The sequence below is a fragment of the Silene latifolia genome, chromosome 10 (genome assembly GCF_048544455.1).
Source record: "Silene latifolia isolate original U9 population chromosome 10, ASM4854445v1, whole genome shotgun sequence".
Taxonomy (NCBI): domain Eukaryota; kingdom Viridiplantae; phylum Streptophyta; class Magnoliopsida; order Caryophyllales; family Caryophyllaceae; genus Silene; species Silene latifolia.
Genome location: NC_133535.1, coordinates 156,063,238 through 156,081,141, shown reverse-complemented (window position 1 = coordinate 156,081,141; position 17,904 = coordinate 156,063,238). Strand labels below are relative to the sequence as shown.

Here is a 17,904-nt window from a genome sequence, read left to right as displayed (position 1 = left end):
GTAGTGTCAACTTGTGACCCTTGTCCACCAACGGAAGTTGGTTAGGTTGTAAATTGGATACCCTAAATTTGACTTTGTCACCAACTAAGGTTGAGACCGGAAGGGAGAACCGAGGGAGGGTGCCTCTAGGCTAGCGTTTGAAATCGACCTCCGGAAGGAGGAGTGGTGTGACACCCTTGATATTTAGCGTTATCTAATTACTTAAATGCGTAATTTCTACAGAAAAACTGGTAGGATATGTTTGTAAATGGTTCAACTAGTCCAAAAACCTGCAATTTCAAAAATTTTCTAACTAAACCATTCACAACCAATTCCAACTCAAGAAGAGTGTCAAAAACCCTGCAACAACTGATAAATTAATTTACATACATAGCTTAAGACGCGGAAATATAAAGATACAAACCAAAAATAGAAAGGGAGACATATGTCCCTTCAAATTATATACAAACCAAGAGTGTAAAAGGTTTACTAATAGAATAGCTAAAACTAGGTCCAAGGTTCCTTGCTCACTAGCCGTCTGTGACCCCAAACAAAGCATCAACAACCTGTCAATCGCATTTTATACAAACACGAAAGCCACAATTCGGTGGGGAGTAACTTCGAGTCCTCCCCCCACGAATCGTCAAAATTAATGTAACATGTAATGTAACATGTAAACAATTTGATAAACCATTTACTTTTCATGTATTCTAACAAATGACCCCTAAACTGACCCAACTAACTATCATGTGAATCATATAACAAATTGTAATCCAAACTCTATCAACCATAGCCGGCTTGCATCTCACCTTCTATGATTCATAGAATCATCAAACAAGAAAGGGCAATATATCAAAGACAGCATAAGTTCTTAGTACGGTCAATAGTCACTTTGTAACTCAAGTCTATACCACGAGGTAGGGAAGGTAATCGAACCGGTATCTTGGCTCGGCGGTTACTATTAAGAAAACATGGCCAAGAGACAACACAACCCTAGCCTAAAATCTGCTTGGAGACCTAGACATGCGGATACACACCACCGCACCCAAGACTCACAACTTTTTTAAAACAAAGTGAAGTGAGTACCCTAAGGACACCACCGAAGGGTCGGCTAGTACTTAAGCTGACCCCATACTATCAAAATTAGTACCTGAGGTCATGCCCCAACTTGGATAAACATCCACTAGTCAGGAACACAAAGGCTATCAAGCAGTGAACATATACTCGTCAGAGACTATAAAGACCTATCTATGATGAAGGCCGAAATACTCACCTAGGACCTAGTCACGGCCTAGTCCCGACTTGAATATTTTAGCCCACACCACCCAAAACTCACCACATAAGTCAAGTAAGGCACCCACTTAACCTTAAGAGGGCAAAAAGTCCTACTTACCAACATAAATTCTAACATTCTATCATGTGAAAGCTATATAAATGTCTATTTACAAAGATACAATCCCAACGGTTCCTCAATAAGAATTCAATACTAATTTCCAATCCTAGCAATTATAACAATATAAAAGGCTTTAGGGAAAACTAGGGCCATTACTACAAAATAAGAAGCTATTTAAATTCAACTAACTAAATAAGAAACTATTTAAATTCAACTAATTACACATGTGAAATAGAGATATAATAAATGGCCTAAAACAAGAAAAAGGCCGATTATCTAATTCATTCAACCGAATTTTTACCCGCAACCCCAAATACCTGCGGCAGTGCGGGTCAAATTGGCCGACCAATCACTCAATTAATCGACATCGCATCGATCAAAGGGACTAAGGCTCGTTTTTAAGACAATCAACAAAACATTTCAATTATAGCTATAAAATTCATTTTGAGCCTATTAATTACCATTTCATTTTGTAAATTATCCTAACATGTGATAATTGTCAATATGACATAATTTTTCTACCATTAGCATAACTTTTAGCTACTTTTATGATTCTCTTAACAAATTTAACCATGTATACTCATTCTAATTATATCCATGATGAACTTAAAATGACGGACAAAGCATGGAAAACCGCGAAACAAGCAACGGACCGACCCGGGCCAACCCCAAGACCGGCCGGGCTGCCGTGGGCCTGCGCGATTCTTTCTTAGGGCCATTGCCGCACCATTTCTTCTCTTTTTTTCACTTTTATACATTATAAGACCGTCTGAAAATTAATTAATCGTCCCCAATTCAACTTTGATAATTTAAACTACCAAAAGGCACAAATTAAGCTTGCATGCAACTAAGTTTAACATGTGAAGATTACTACCCAAACAAAAATTCACCAAACATACAAAAATCAAAAACATGTGACGATCTTTCGTCGAGTAACTCGAAATATGTTACCTTAAGCTAGAAAATGAGCAATTAGTCCTCAAAACCGAAACCCTAACCACAACTAACCGCTATCCTCTACAATATACGAGTCCCCGAACTCGTCTTCCAATCCTTCACCTAATTAAACAATTAAAACACAAAAATAAACATCAAAACCGAAAATACCGAAATATAGTCTTAAAATAACTTAATGAAAATTGAAATTAGAACATACTAAGTTGTAGATCGTGGCGAGGGGATTCCGGAAAGGTAAATTTCGCGAAAAACGGACAAGAAACGAAGGATTTATGACGATTTTGAGCTTGAATGTGTATGAAAATGGAGTTTGGGTGTTTTTAGAGGATGAACAACAAGAATTTCAGAAAAATAAAAGGAAAGGGGAGGGGCTGTCACGCGTGAAAGAAGAAAGGAGGACAAAGTAAGTGCGGGATTTTTAGTCGGGATTTTTAACGAGTCGGTTTTGACTCGTTTCAATAATAATTAAATCCGTAAGTCAAACGCAAATTCCGTCAAGTCCAAAGTCTTTAAACACGAGATTACAATAAAATTGAGTATTCACATGACCCATTTCCAAATTCGTTTACCCAACGTTCAAACGAATTGTCATTTTCCCCCCGATACGCCCTTATTTCGAAATAAAAGATTTTACACGGTTTAAACTATTTTTAAACATTTAAAAACTATCAAAATAAATACTTTTCTTCAAAATATAATAAAATTATATTTCTTTAAATTATTTTTACTTTAAATACTTAATTATCACTTTTATTTTGATTAATAAATTATTTCTGAAATATATTAACGGTCCGAAATTTACGGGGCGTTACAATCACCCCTCCTTTTAAAAAGTTTCGTCCTCGAAACTTAGAAGGAGAAATTATAGTTATAAGAAAATATAGATATCTTTTCAATGAAACGGTGATACTCTTGTTGATCAGACAAGAACATCCATATTCATATCAAGATATAAAAATATTTCTACACCAATAAATGAGAAAATCCATTATTGGGACGTCTCCAACAACGAGATTTAACATTCACTAATGTTAAAACCATTGAAAATCATAAAAGTCTTTTCAACCTTTTAGTTTAAAATTCTATAGTAAGAATACTATCTTTACTAAATATGATTATACAAGGCTTAGAAACTCGGAACAAAAGTAAGAAAAAGCAATACCTTACGGAAATAAATCAAAATTTCATTTTCAAATCCTTAAAAATAGGTTAGGTTTGCAGAAGTGACATAAACTTTCAAGAATGAATCGAAACTGGTAGCTTGAAATATTTAGAAATTCCCCGAAGTGAAAAGTAACCTAGACCTCATAGGAGCAGGTATGCTAAAAGGATTCAAGCTTAACCAATCAAAAAAAAAGCTATGATGAATTTTATGGGGTAAGAATTGAAGTCATAATTACAAGGATGTCAAAGATAGAGTTTCATAGGTTACCAACATCAAACTTACGAGAGGAGTATGATGATGTAAGAAAGAGAGATATGAGCGGTAACGCTCATGATCAAGGAAGAAGGGAGATTAGACACCAAGGAAACGCTTGGACACTCATATCTCCAATAACAACATCACTCCCAAGAGTCTCCTCAATCGCTTATGTTACTTCTTCCTAACATATTCCCTGGAACAAGATATTTCACTATAAGTGTGATCTCAACGCTCCAAATTCTCAAACATCCCGAAACGACTTTCACAAGCCTAAGGTCAAGACTTCCAACAAAGCTGTATTTGTATCTCACTAGTGTCAACTATGGGTTCCTCAAAAAGTAAACCTTCAATCAAGAGTCCCAATACCATGCTCTAAACTCCAAGAGAAGGTTCCTCAAATATTCCACAAGGTTCTCATTTCAGAACAAGGTAGTAACATACCAACCTCAAATTATGAAAAATCAATAGGATCTCAAGTTTCTCTATCCTTTTACTTATTAAGGATTGCCAAAAGCGGATCTACACTCAGCTACAACATCATCCCATCATCTCAAGTACTCAATGCGACCTCAAGGTCTATAAAACTATAGGATTAGCAAATTCTTCTCAATACTAAGTCTCTCTCAACTCAAGAACTCTCAAGAGCCAACTAATACCACATCACATCACCAATCCATTCTGGTCATCAACATCCCCAAGGTGTATTCTTTCAAATTTGATATCCTAAACTTACTTACCATCAAATTCTCAAGGTACAAGGTCATAATTGTAACAACACTTTATCACCTCAGAGTTTCTAAAACCATAAATTGAAATTAGGTTCCTTAGCCTAACAATTTGTGTCATCCATACCATTACCCTTTCTAGTTACCAAAACAAGTGCTAAAACCTCCCAATAATGTAGCTTACTCTCACTCTCATACCATACCTCAAGTAGTAATCGATATCACTTACTAAAACCAACAAATAATCCCACATTTAACATTTCTCACACGGTAACATATACATTATCAAACCCTCATAGCCCAAGTGATTATGGAAGCCAAACCCAACTCGGCTACTTAATCAATCCTATATCCTCTAGTCACATCTCACTAACTCTGTAAACATGGTCAACAAGGTACCAACTATACTAAGGAGATAAGGAGTGATAGAGAAACGGTAAAACATTTCCGAAGGGTGCATGAATCTGATAAATTAGGAAACTAAGGAGTCGGTCCGTAAAGATAACGATTGACATAAATAAGAGGTATTCAAGTTAAGAAGATATCTCGGGCAAGAAGAAGATACGTAAAATTCGGCATAAAAACAAGGTTCAACGAACGTTAGAGAGAAGGAAAGGAGAATAGAAGTGGCACAATGAAAGGGTTACCGCTTACCAAACACTCATCAAAGCTTATGATCGATATGATAAGGTTACATCACTAAGGTGCTCAACCAAGCCCTAAATGTCTACTACATCATAGGACTAACAAGGATTCCACAATGGTAAGTATTCCTCAACTCAATTGATTCTAAGAGCCAAAATCAATTCACCACACAAATTCATTTGTTACCATCCATGTCCCAAAGTATCTCCTTTACAATTCTCGTCATTGAACTTCACTTACTATGTCATCTCCAAGTACCCTGGCTTGTTTACTCCATCATCTCACCACTTAATACTTCTAGTTTCCGATACCACAAATTGGAATCACATCCTTGAACTCACGAATTATATCGAACAACATTCCACCAAAATTCCCAAATTCAGATATGTTTTATAAGGTCAACAAGGGCTACTCTATACTAGATTTGGTCAACTTAAAAGGTTTAACAAACTAACTAATTCCGAAGTACAATACCAATCCATTAATCAACATCAATGTCCTATTGTATTCCTTTCAAGGCCCACAAGGATTAGGGCTAACTATCATACCTTTAATTCTCCACAAGAAATATCGAGACTCTCAAATGGAGTAGCTTAGGTTCATTCCATCCTATGTTCTAAGTTAGTACCCATCTTTGAATCATCTATAACAAACAAGCTCTCTATAGACATAAATCCCAAGGTATTTTCTCAACTCACTAAACTCTCACATTAAGCACAACTAACAAGATTAACCAAAGGATCCCAAGTTATATTCTCCTATACCACTCAAACCTTAACCAATCAATTTCTCAACTCGTTCACGCCCTCCAATGATACATTCTCTCAAAACTGGGTTCTCTTGAACAAGGGAACTATCCTGCGGAATAAAAGGAAGGTGTCCACATGGACTTTATTATAAGAAGAAAACGAACCTAAGATGAATCGGGAGAAAGAATTGAAAGGTAGTTACCAATGCGAGATAAGAGAAATTTGAAAGACGAATGAACAACGAAAATGGAAGATTAAGGTAAGATACACTGAATACGAAAAGAAATATCAAGAAAGTGGAAGCATTCTACACTTGGCATAACCAACCTTTAGCGGCACCAAAACTAATAACTAACAATCAACAAACCTAACAATTAGCAATCACAAACAGACTACCACATAAAATCCTAATTCTACCCATCCTACCCTTCTCTCAAGTTTATTATTTAAAGGTCAAGTGATTCTAAGTGGGGTGCACAAACGTGCGTCGGGAGCAATAAGCTCTGATACCAACTGTGACACCCTTGATATTTAGCGTTATCTAATTACTTAAATGCGTAATTTCTACAGAAAAACTGGTAGGATATGTTTTTAAATGGTTCAACTAGTCCAAAAACCTGCAATTTCAAAAATTTTCTAACTAAACCATTCACAACCAATTCCAACTCAAGAAGAGTGTCAAAAACCCTGCAACAACTGATAAATTAATTTACATACATAGCTTAAGACGCGGAAATATAAAGATACAAACCAAAAATAGAAAGGGAGACATATGTCCCTTCAAATTATATACAAACCAAGAGTGTAAAAGGTTTACTAATAGAATAGCTAAAACTAGGTCCAAGGTTCCTTGCTCACTAGCCGTCTGTGACCCCAAACAAAGCATCAACAACCTGTCAATCGCATTTTATACAAACACGAAAGCCACAATTCAGTGGGGAGTAACTTCGAGTCCTCCCAGCCACGAATCGTCAAAATTAATGTAACATGTAATGTAACATGTAAACAATTTGATAAACCATTTACTTTTCATGTATTCTAACAAATGACCCCTAAACTGACCCAACTAACTATCATGTGAATCATATAACAAATTGTAATCCAAACTCTATCAACCATAGCCGGCTTGCATCTCACCTTCTATGATTCATAGAATCATCAAACAAGAAAGGGCAATATATCAAAGACAGGCATAAGTTCTTAGCACCGTCAATAGTCACTTTGTAACTCAAGTCTATACCACGAGGTAGGGAAGGTAATCGAACCGGTATCTTGGCTCAGCGGTTACTATTAAGAAAACATGGCCAAGAGACAACACAACCCTAGCCTAAAATCACTTGAGACCTAGACATGCGGATACACACCACCGCACCCAAGACTCACAACTTTTTTTAAAACAAAGTGAAGTGAGTACCCTAAGGACACCACCGAAGGGTCGGCTAGTACTTAAGCTGACCCCATACTATCAAAATTAGTACCTGAGGTCATGCCCCAACTTGGATAAACATCCACTAGTCAGGAACACAAAGGCTATCAAGCAGTGAACATATACTCGTCAGAGACTATAAAGACCTATCTATGATGAAGGCAGAAATACTCACCTAGGACCTAGTCACGACTAGTCCCACTTGAATATTTTAGCCCACACCACCCAAAACTCACCACATAAGTCAAGTAAGGCACCCACTTAACCTTAAGAGGGCAAAAAGTCCTACTTACCAACATAAATTCTAACATTCTATCATGTGAAAGCTATATAAATGTCTATTTACAAAAGATACAATCCCAACAGTTCCTCAATAAGAATTCAATACTAATTTCCAATCCTAGCAATTATAACAATATAAAAGGCTTTAGGGAAAACTAGGGCCATTACTACAAAATAAGAAGCTATTTAAATTCAACTAACTAAATAAGAAACTATTTAAATTCAACTAATTACACATGTGAAATAGAGATATAATAAATGGCCTAAAACAAGAAAAAGGCCGATTATCTAATTCATTCAACCGAATTTTTACCCGCAACTGACACCTGCGGACAGTGCGGGTCAAATTGCGGCCGACCAATCACTCAATTAATCGACATCGCATCAGTCAAAGGGACTAAGGCTCAGTTTTCGGCACAATCAACAAAACATTTCAATTATAGCTATAAAATTCATTTTGAGCCTATTAATTACCATTTCATTTTGTAAATTATCCTAACATGTGATAATTGTCAATATGACATAATTTTTCTACCATTAGCATAACTTTTAGCTACTTTTATGATTCTCTTAACAAATTTAACCATGTATACTCATTCTAATTATATCCATGATGAACTTAAAATGACGGACAAAGCATGGAAAACCGCGAAACAAGCAACGGACCGACCCGGGCCAACCCCAAGACCGGCCGGGGCTGCCGTGGGCTGCCCTAACTGATCAGGGCATTGCCGCACCATTTCTTCTCTTTTTTTCACTTTTATACATTATAAGACCGTCTCGAAAATTAATTAATCGTCCCCAATTCAACTTTGATAATTTAAACTACCAAAAGGCACAAATTAAGCTTGCATGCAACTAAGTTTAACATGTGAAGATTACTACCCAAACAAAAATTCACCAAACATACAAAAATCAAAAACATGTGACGATCTTTCGTCGAGTAACTCGAAATATGTTACCTTAAGCTAGAAAATGAGCAATTAGTCCTCAAAACCGAAACCCTAACCACAACTAACCGCTATCCTCTACAATATACGAGTCCCCGAACTCGTCTTCCAATCCTTCACCTAATTAAACAATTAAAACACAAAAATAAACATCAAAACCGAAAATACCGAAATATAGTCTTAAAATAACTTAATGAAAATTGAAATTAGAACATACTAAGTTGTAGATCGTGGCGAGGGGATTCCGGAAAGGTAAATTTCGCGAAAAACGGACAAGAAACGAAGGATTTATGACGATTTTGAGCTTGAATGTGTATGAAAATGGAGTTTGGGTGTTTTCAGAGGATGAACAACAAGAATTTCAGAAAAATAAAAGGAAAGGGGAGGGGCTGTCACGCGTGAAAGAAGAAAGGAGGACAAAGTAAGTGCGGGATTTTTAGTCGGGATTTTTAACGAGTCGGTTTTGACTCGTTTCAATAATAATTAAATCCGTAAGTCAAACGCAAATTCCGTCAAGTCCAAAGTCTTTAAACACGAGATTACAATAAAATTGAGTATTCACATGACCCATTTCCAAATTCGTTTACCCAACGTTCAAACGAATTGTCATTTTTCCCCCGATACGCCCTTATTTCGAAATAAAAGATTTTACACGGTTTAAACTATTTTTAAACATTTCAAAACTATCAAAATAAATACTTTTCTTCAAAATATAATAAAATTATATTTCTTTAAATTATTTTTACTTTAAATACTTAATTATCACTTTTATTTTGATTAATAAATTATTTCTGAAATATATTAACGGTCCGAAATTTACGGGGCGTTACAAGTGGGATGACCCGGAATACGATGAGTATTTAATGATATTGACCAATTTCTTGACCTCCGTGGAAAAATGCATGTTTTCGTGGTTGTTGGGTTTTGAGTTAGGAATACCAACTTTCGAACCCGGGAGGGGGGTTAGTTGGAGTAGCTAGTGTCCTTTTGCGAACCCGGAAGGGAGGTTCTAGGCGAATTAGAGCCATCTCCCCCTTACTTTTCTACCCCTTTTGATTAGCCGAGACGATTAGTATGTGGAATCACTTATATTCGTGGGAGAACCGAGTTCTAGTCCTTCTCTTTATTTGATCTATCCTTTATCTTTTAGCTTGTTCTTATCTTGTCTAGTTTATAGTCTTTAAATTTGTTAGCTTAGTGCTAGTTTGTCACCCCCATCTTTGTTATTTATCGACTTAGCTAAGCTTGTGAATTAGAACGATTAGTACTCCACCTACTCCTTGTGGGATCGACCCTGTAAAGTGTACAACGATAAAATCGTGCACTTGCGAGGTTTAACTTGAGACCATCAAGTTTTTGGCGCCGTTGCCGGGGAGTACGGCTTGATATTAATCGTTTTTGTTCTAGTTTAGACTAAGTCCTTTGTTACTAATCCTTTCTTTCAAGTGCTTAGGTCTTTTGCATGAGTAGGCGACGAAGACGAGGTCAACCAATATATCAACTTGACCGCGAAATTGAAGCCACGGCAAGAAGACTTAATTCATTAAGAAGAAGGGGTTTACTTGATACACCACCTATTGAAGAAGTTAATCACCAAGAAGCTACCGAAGTGTTTGAAAATCCTTTTGGGGTTTTAGAAGAAGAACCAAACACAATGGGTGATCCGGTTCCGATAAGAGAGACTATGGCTCCTAAGCACATAGTCAATCCAAGCATCCAAAGGCCAAGAATTCAAGCTAACAACTTTGAGATTAAAAATGCCTTGCTCAACCTTGTTCAAGACAACCAATTTGGAGGAGGTCCCTTGGAGAACCCAAATGATCATCTAAATGATTTCCTTGAAAATTGTGATATGTACAAGTCAAATGGGGTCTCCGATGACGCGGTTCGCCTTAGGTTGTTCCCCCGTTCTCTTAGGGGTTCGGCCAAGGATTGGTTGAAGAATTGTGACCCGGATTCCTTCAAAACATGGGATGAGTTGGCTTCGGCATTTTTAAACAAATATTTCCCTCCATCAAGAACGGCCAAAGTCAAGAGTGAATTACAAAGTTTTACTCAAGAAGAGGATGAGACTTTATATGAGGCATGGGAACGGTATAAGAAGCTCCAACGGTTATGCCCTCACCATGGCATCTCCGAGGCCGAGCTAGTGAACAATTTTTACAAAGGGTTGACTCAAGACCTTAGGCTTTCATTGGATGCGGGATCGGGGAAAGGTGCCTTAGACATTTTGGGGCATAAAGCGGCAAAGGAACTAATTGAGGAGATGGCCTCAAGAACTATGGAATGGGGAAGTGATAGGCAAATGAGAAAGGGCAAGAGCAAAGATTCTAATTCGGTTTTGAATGTGGAGGTTAAGGGTATGTTAGATGAACTCACCCAACAAGTTGCTTTGCTAAATTCAAAACCACCAAGCTCCGATATGAGACAAGTCTTGTCTTGTGAGTTGTGTGGAGAACAAGGGCATACTCCCATTGGGTGTCCTTTGATTTCACCCCTCCAAGAGGAATGCTATGAGCAAGCAAATGGAATTTGGGAATCCACAAGTGCAAGGCAAGGGTTCAACAATAGTAACAACAACCAATTTGTCAATGGAAAAAGAACTCACCCTTTCTTGTCTTATGCTTCAAAAAATATTCAAAACCCAACCACTTCTCAACCTCAACAACAACAAAGGTTCAATCAAAACTCTCAATTCCAAAGGCAAATTCCACCCGGTTTCCAAGGGAAACAATTTATCAACCAAAACCAACAACCATTTGGGGGTTTCAAGGGACAAAACTTCAATAAACAACAAAACCAAAACTTCCAACCACAAAACCAAAACTTCCAAACCCCTCAAAAACCATCTTGGGAACAAGCCTTTGAACAATTGGTTATTGCAAATCAAAAATCCGACTCAAAGCTTGATAACCACATTGCCTCACAAAACCGGGTTAATGATGAAATACGGGCATCCCAAAAGGCTACGGAAACTCATGTGGCCCAAATTTCTCAACAATTGAGTCAATTGGCTCAAAATCCGGGGAAGTTTCCGGGTAATACGGTTAACCCAAGGGAGTTGAATGCGGTGTTTTTGAGGAGTGGAAAGCAATTGGAGGAGGTTGAGAAGTCTCCTAAGTGGAAGAGGAAGAGGGTGTCTAGTGAAGTTGTGAAAGAACACCCGGTTGAAGTTGTGAAGGAAGATGAGAGTATGGTGGAGAAGTCTAAGGAGGTGGAGATGGTTGATCCTCCAAAGCTAGATGAACCTATTGCAACTAAGGCCAAAGAATGTACTCCACCACCAAGGGAGTATGTAGCACCGGTGCCCTTTCCACAAAGGCTTGCAAAGCCTAGAATTGAAAAGAAATATGAGAAGTTTGTGGAGATCTTGAAGGGAATGAATGTCACGATTCCTTTCCTTGACATGATTACCGAAATTCCATCTTATGGCAAGTTTCTTAAGGAACTTGTCACTTTGAAGAAGAAGAATGGAGAGGTGCAAACCATCAACCTCTCTAAGGAATGTAGTGCTATACTTACTCACACCAACAAGCTTCCTAACAAGCTAGAAGATCCGGGGAGCTTCTCTATTCCTTGTTCTATCCAAGGGGTGGCTATTAAAAGAGCATTGTGTGACTTGGGGGCTAGTGTGAGCCTCATGCCACTTTCAATATTCAAGAGGCTTGATTTGGGAGATTTGAAACCTACTAGAGTTTCACTTCAACTAGCCGATCGGTCGGTTAAATTTCCCATAGGTGTGATTGAAGATGTACCCTTGGTTGTTGGGAAGCTTGTAATACCATGTGACTTCTTTGTTATGGATATGCCCGAGGATTACAATGTGCCTATTATTTTGGGGCGACCTTGTCTTGCCACCGGTGGGGCTATGATCGATGTAAAGAGTGGCAAGCTATCTTTGCAAGTGGGTGAAGATAGAGTGGAATTTGAACTCCACAAGTCCATGGAGGCTCCATCTCTAGGTGACACTTGTTGCATTGTAGACATTCTTGAGAATCCCATGGAGGAGCATGACCCAAAAGCTTCCTCTATGGATCCTTTGGAAACTTGTCTAGTTAGTGGGTATGAGGTCGATGACAAAGATATTGAGACTCTTGCATATGTATGGATGTTGGATTCGGCTCCAATTCATGAACAAGCTCCCGAGTTCGAAGTGTTGGAAGTCGGTAAGAAGGAGGAGAGTTCCACGCCTCCTCCTACGGTTGAACTTAAACCTCTTCCCTCTTCTTTGAAATATGAATTCCTTGGTGATAATTCCACTTTTCCCGTCATCATCAATAGTGCACTTGATGACACCCAAACCTCGAAACTAATTTCATTGCTCAAAAGGTTCAAGGGTGTCCTTGGGTATACTATTGGTGCCCTCAAGGGAATTAGTCCCTCTTTGTGTACTCACAAAATTTTACTTGAAAATGAGGATGCATCCTCAATAGAGGCACAAAGAAGGCTTAATCCCATAATGAAAGAGGTTGTAAGGAAAGAAGTCCTTAAGCTACTTGACGCGGGCATTATCTATCCTATTTCGGATAGTAGGTGGGTAAGCCCGGTTCATGTAGTTCCCAAAAAAGGAGGCATGACGGTAGTGCGAAATGACAAGAATGAATTGATTCCTACAAGGACGGTAACCGGGTGGAGAATGTGCGTGGACTATAGGAAGTTAAACAAATCCACCCGGAAGGATCACTTTCCCTTACCGTTCATGGATCAAATGCTAGAAAGATTAGCTCAACACAACTATTTTTGTTTCTTGGATGGCTATTCGGGATTTTTCCAAATCCCCATCCATCCAAGTGACCAAGAAAAGACCACCTTTACTTGTCCATTTGGCACCTATGCATATAGGAGGATGCCATTTGGGCTATGTAATGCTCCCTCTACCTATCAAAGAGCTATGATGTCAATTTTCTCCGACTTCATTGAACAAGAAATGGAAGTTTTCATGGATGATTTCTCGGTTGTTGGGAAAAGTTTTGAAAGTTGTTTAATGAATTTGGAGAAAGTTTTGAGCAAGTGTCAAGAGTCTAACCTTGTGCTTAATTGGGAGAAGTGCCATTTCATGGTACAAGAAGGTGTTGTGTTAGGACACATAGTGTCAAATCGTGGAATAGAAGTTGATAAGGCTAAGATAGAGGTCATTGCTAGTCTCCCACCTCCCACCAATGTTAAGGGGGTGAGAAGTTTCCTTGGACATGCGGGCTTTTACCGCCGCTTCATCAAGGACTTCTATAAGATTGCGAGACCTTTGACCGAGTTGTTAGCCAAAGATACTCCTTTCGTGTTCTCTAACCGGTGTCTTGATGCTTTTAATAGGTTGAAGGAAGCCTTGACAAGTGCTCCAATTATACAACCTCCGGATTGGAGCTTGCCGTTTGAGTTAATGTGTGATGCGAGCGATCATGCCTTGGACGCGGTTTTAGGCCAAAGGAAGGATGGAAAGGTGCATGCAATTCATTATGCAAGCAAAACTCTTGATGATGCTCAAACAAATTACTCAACAACGGAAAAGGAGCTCTTGGCCGTGGTTTTTGCAATGGAGAAGTTCCGGACCTACTTGGTGGGAGCTAAGGTTATAGTGTTCACCGACCATGTTGCTTTGAGACACTTGCTCATCAAGAAGGAGTCCAAGCCTCGGTTAATTAGGTGGATATTACTTCTCCAAGAGTTTGACATGGAAATTAGGGATAAGAAAGGAGTTGAAAATGTGGTGGCCGACCATTTATCCCGGCTAATCAACCTCAATGTTGACAATGGGCTCCCTATCAATGATTATTTGCCCGATGACCACTTGTTGTCCCTAAGCTTAGGAGAAGCACCGTGGTATGCGGATATTGTCAATTATTTGGTCTCCGGGATAATTCCTCATGATTATGACTATCACAAGAAGAAGAAGTTCTTTCATGATGTGAAACACTATTATTGGGATGACCCATGTTTGTATAAGTCGTGTGCCGATGGGATGATAAGAAGGTGTGTTCCAAGAGAGGAAGCTACCTCCATAATGAGCCATTGCCATGACTTACCTTGTGGTGGCCATGCAAGTTCCAAGAAAACGGCCGCTAAAGTACTTCAATGCGGTTTCTTTTGGCCCTCTCTATTCCGTGACGTTGCCTTTTATGTTAAAGGATGTGATAAATGTCAAAGGAGTGGAAATATCACAAGGAAACATGAAATGCCAATGAATTTCATGCTTGAGGTTGAGCTTTTTGATGTGTGGGGGATAGATTATCAAGGTCCCTTCCCATCATCGTTTGGAAATGAATACATACTTGTGGCGGTCGACTATGTAAGCAAATGGGTTGAGGCGATCCAGACCAAGACTTGTGATGCTAAGGAAGTGATCAAGCTACTTCAAAAGATCATTTTTCCAAGGTTTGGGGTCCCGAGAGTCCTCATTAGCGATCGTGGTACGCATTTCGGAGAGAGAGCATTAGAAGCTTTGTTGAAAAAGTATGGTGTGCAACAAAGGAAGAGTCTTGCCTACCATTCTCAAGCTAATGGGCAAGCCGAGATTTCCAACCGAGAGTTGAAGACTATACTCGAGAGGACCGTGAACAAGTCAAGAAAGGATTGGTCCTTGAAGATTGATGATGCTTTGTGGGCTTACCGGACGGCCTTCAAAACACCGATCGGTACCTCGCCATTCCGATTGGTGTATGGCAAGGCTTGTCATTTGTCGGTTGAACTTGAGCACAAGGCATATTGGGCCATCAAGCATCTCAACTATGACTTGAAGACGGCCGGTGAGAAGAGACTTCTTGATTTGAATGAATTGGAGGAATTTAGGCTAGAAGCCTATGAGAATGCTAAGTTGTACAAAGAAAGGACGAAAAGATTTCACGACAAGTGCATAATTAGGAGAGAGTTCAAGGAGGGAGAATTGGTTCTTCTATATGATACCCGCTTGAAGTTCTTTTCCGGAAAGTTGAGGTCGAAGTGGACCGGACCCTTCACCGTTGTCCGATCTTTCCCTCATGGGGCGGTTGAAATAAGCCAAGGAGACCGAACTTTTAAAGTAAACGGTCAAAGATTAAAGCACTATCACGTTGGCAATCCCGTCCAAAGGGAAATGAAGATCCTTGAAACCTTTCTAGTCAAGTAAGCTTTTCTATCCTCATCATGAAAATTGTTTGCTTGCTTACTTGGTCGAGCCTACGACGTTAAACAAGGGCGCTTATGGGAGGCAACCCACATTTGACGGTTTTAGTGTGTTTGAGTTTTTGTTGAAGGGATTTTTTTTTATGCTTTGAGAAAGCATTTGAGGCATTTTGAAATTTATGGGTAGCAATCAAGACCCTTTGGGAGAAAATTGGAGGCTTAAGAGTCAAAGAAATGAGAAAAAAGATCGAAAAAAATGAAGAAAATGGGCAAAAATTGAGTGGAATGCGCATCTCTTACAGGGAGGTACAGACCGCGCGCATCTCACAGTGCCTTCCTCATCTTAAAGGTGCGCATCTCTTCCAGGGAGGTATAGACCGTGCTAATCCAACCGTGCTTTTCCCATCTCGACCGTGCGTATGTTCCAAAAAAAAAAAAAAAAAAATTAAATTAAATTACACGGTCCACTCCACCAGCACTTATAATCTTCATCTTTTTTAAAAAACCAAAAAAAAGAAACAACCTCTCTCTTTCTTTATTCTCCCAACTCCATTAAAACACCACCTTAAACCATCTACAAGTCCTTCAAACACACCCAAAATCGCTCCAAATCAACTCAACAACTACAAATTCTCCATCTACTCTTCATTTCTAACATTTCTATCTTTTCAGAAATCCATTTTGAAGAAAGAAATTCACCATAAAATAATTCTTAGATCCGATTTTTACCTTACTTCTTGACCTTCAAACTTCACCATCTTTTGAAGGAAGAGTAAGGGGGCAAAGGGGAATATTGTGGTGTAATTTTTGGGCAAATCCGGGCACTTTCGTTTTTTTTTCTGGGTTCGAGCTGTGAGACGGGGTTTCTACTATTTCGGGGTTTCTAGCTTATACAAATCGGGTTAAAGCTGGAATGGCATCAAAAAGACAAAGGCTAGGAGAAGGTATGACTATTTACTCTACTTCTTTCCCTCCACCCCCTTTAGTTAGAGGACCGACTCGTAAACACCGGGTTAAAGGCGGAAATGTGAGTTTTGACACTGCAACTGAGTTAAAAAAATATAATGAATTGATGAAGAAGGATTTTGACCCAACAAAATTTTTCCACCTTCCCACTATGGAGGAAATGGGAATTGATGAGGATATTGAAAAGTTGTGCGATAGGGTAGATTTTAAAATAGGATCGGTTCATGCTTGGTCCTATAAGTCTCTAACTTGTGAATTTCTCGCCACCTTGGGAGGTAATGTGGAAAATGCTAACCCGATAATCACATTTCAAATCCTTAACAACCGACATGAATGCTCTTTAGAAAGGATTAGTGAGTACCTTGGCGTACCTCACTTGCATGGGCTTAAGGGGAAGTCCTCCAAGTCGGACCGACACTTGAGAGAGCGAGATGCTTTTTGGGAAAAAATTGCTAGGGAGGAGGGTTATGAGGCCCGGTCTGCTTTGAACCATCATGTGCGCAATCCCGTGTTCCGCTATTTTTTGCGGATTTACTCGAACATCATCATTGCCACCTTCGAGTCCTATCATCATGTTGGGTCCGTAGCTTTACAAAGTTTGATGGAAATTATGGAAAACAAACCCCTTACCATTGACCCTACAAAGGCGGCGGTATCGCAACTTATGAAGATCGGCGCTAAACCACCGACTAAGGTAGTGGGGGGTGGCTTAGTAACATTAATTGCACAAGGGTTGGGAATGGTGGGAGAACCAGAGGAGAGGGCACCGGGATCCACCCAACTTGACATACCCTTTTTTAGTAGATGCCTTATGTATAGGGCGGTGAATGAGGAGAGTAACCTCTACTTCCTCATCACCGATTTGAGGGCAATCCCCCTCCCTAACACGGAGTACACCACCATATTTAAAAAAGAAAATTGGGGGATGCCTTTGAGGGACGGGGAGATAGCACGGAAAAGAGTCCATGACAAATGGGTTCAAGTGACCTATGGCCTTGACCCATCCACCATTCGCTATGAGACAACCTTCACTCATGACGAGGACACACCCGAGGATGAAGATGCCTCACCTCCCCATGCCCAACCTCATCAAGGAAACCCTCGCCACCGCCAACCCCATCAAGTTAACCCTCGGCCCAACCAATTTCAACATGAGGCCGGAGCCTCATCGGGAACCGGGTTTCAACCCGGTTACCAAGGATATGGGTATAACCCATACTACCCCCAACCACCATTCATGCCACCACCCTATCCCGCTCCACCTCCACCTATGGGCTATGGCCATAGTGCTTGGGACTTTGGATCTCTCTCCCA

General features: G+C 39.4%; 2 long non-coding RNA genes and 1 other non-coding gene across 3 annotated transcripts; all 3 read right to left on the bottom strand.

Annotated features, from left to right (window-relative positions):
• Positions 1–260: 260 nt before the first annotated feature.
• Positions 261–2,708, bottom strand: LOC141609409 (uncharacterized). The gene is made up of 3 exons (XR_012527410.1): positions 2,529–2,708; positions 2,324–2,431; positions 261–545 (listed from the first exon to the last, which is right to left on the bottom strand). It is a non-coding gene; the product is annotated as an uncharacterized LOC141609409 (long non-coding RNA).
• A 3,771-nt stretch (positions 2,709–6,479) lies between these two features.
• On the bottom strand, positions 6,480–8,862 carry LOC141609408 (uncharacterized). Its single transcript, XR_012527409.1, has 3 exons — positions 8,747–8,862; positions 8,542–8,649; positions 6,480–6,764 (listed from the first exon to the last, which is right to left on the bottom strand). It is a non-coding gene; the product is annotated as an uncharacterized LOC141609408 (long non-coding RNA).
• A 1,693-nt stretch (positions 8,863–10,555) lies between these two features.
• On the bottom strand, positions 10,556–10,662 carry LOC141610353 (small nucleolar RNA R71). Its single transcript, XR_012528256.1, has one exon. It is a non-coding gene; the product is annotated as a small nucleolar RNA R71 (small nucleolar RNA).
• Between the last annotated feature and the right edge of the window lie 7,242 nt (positions 10,663–17,904).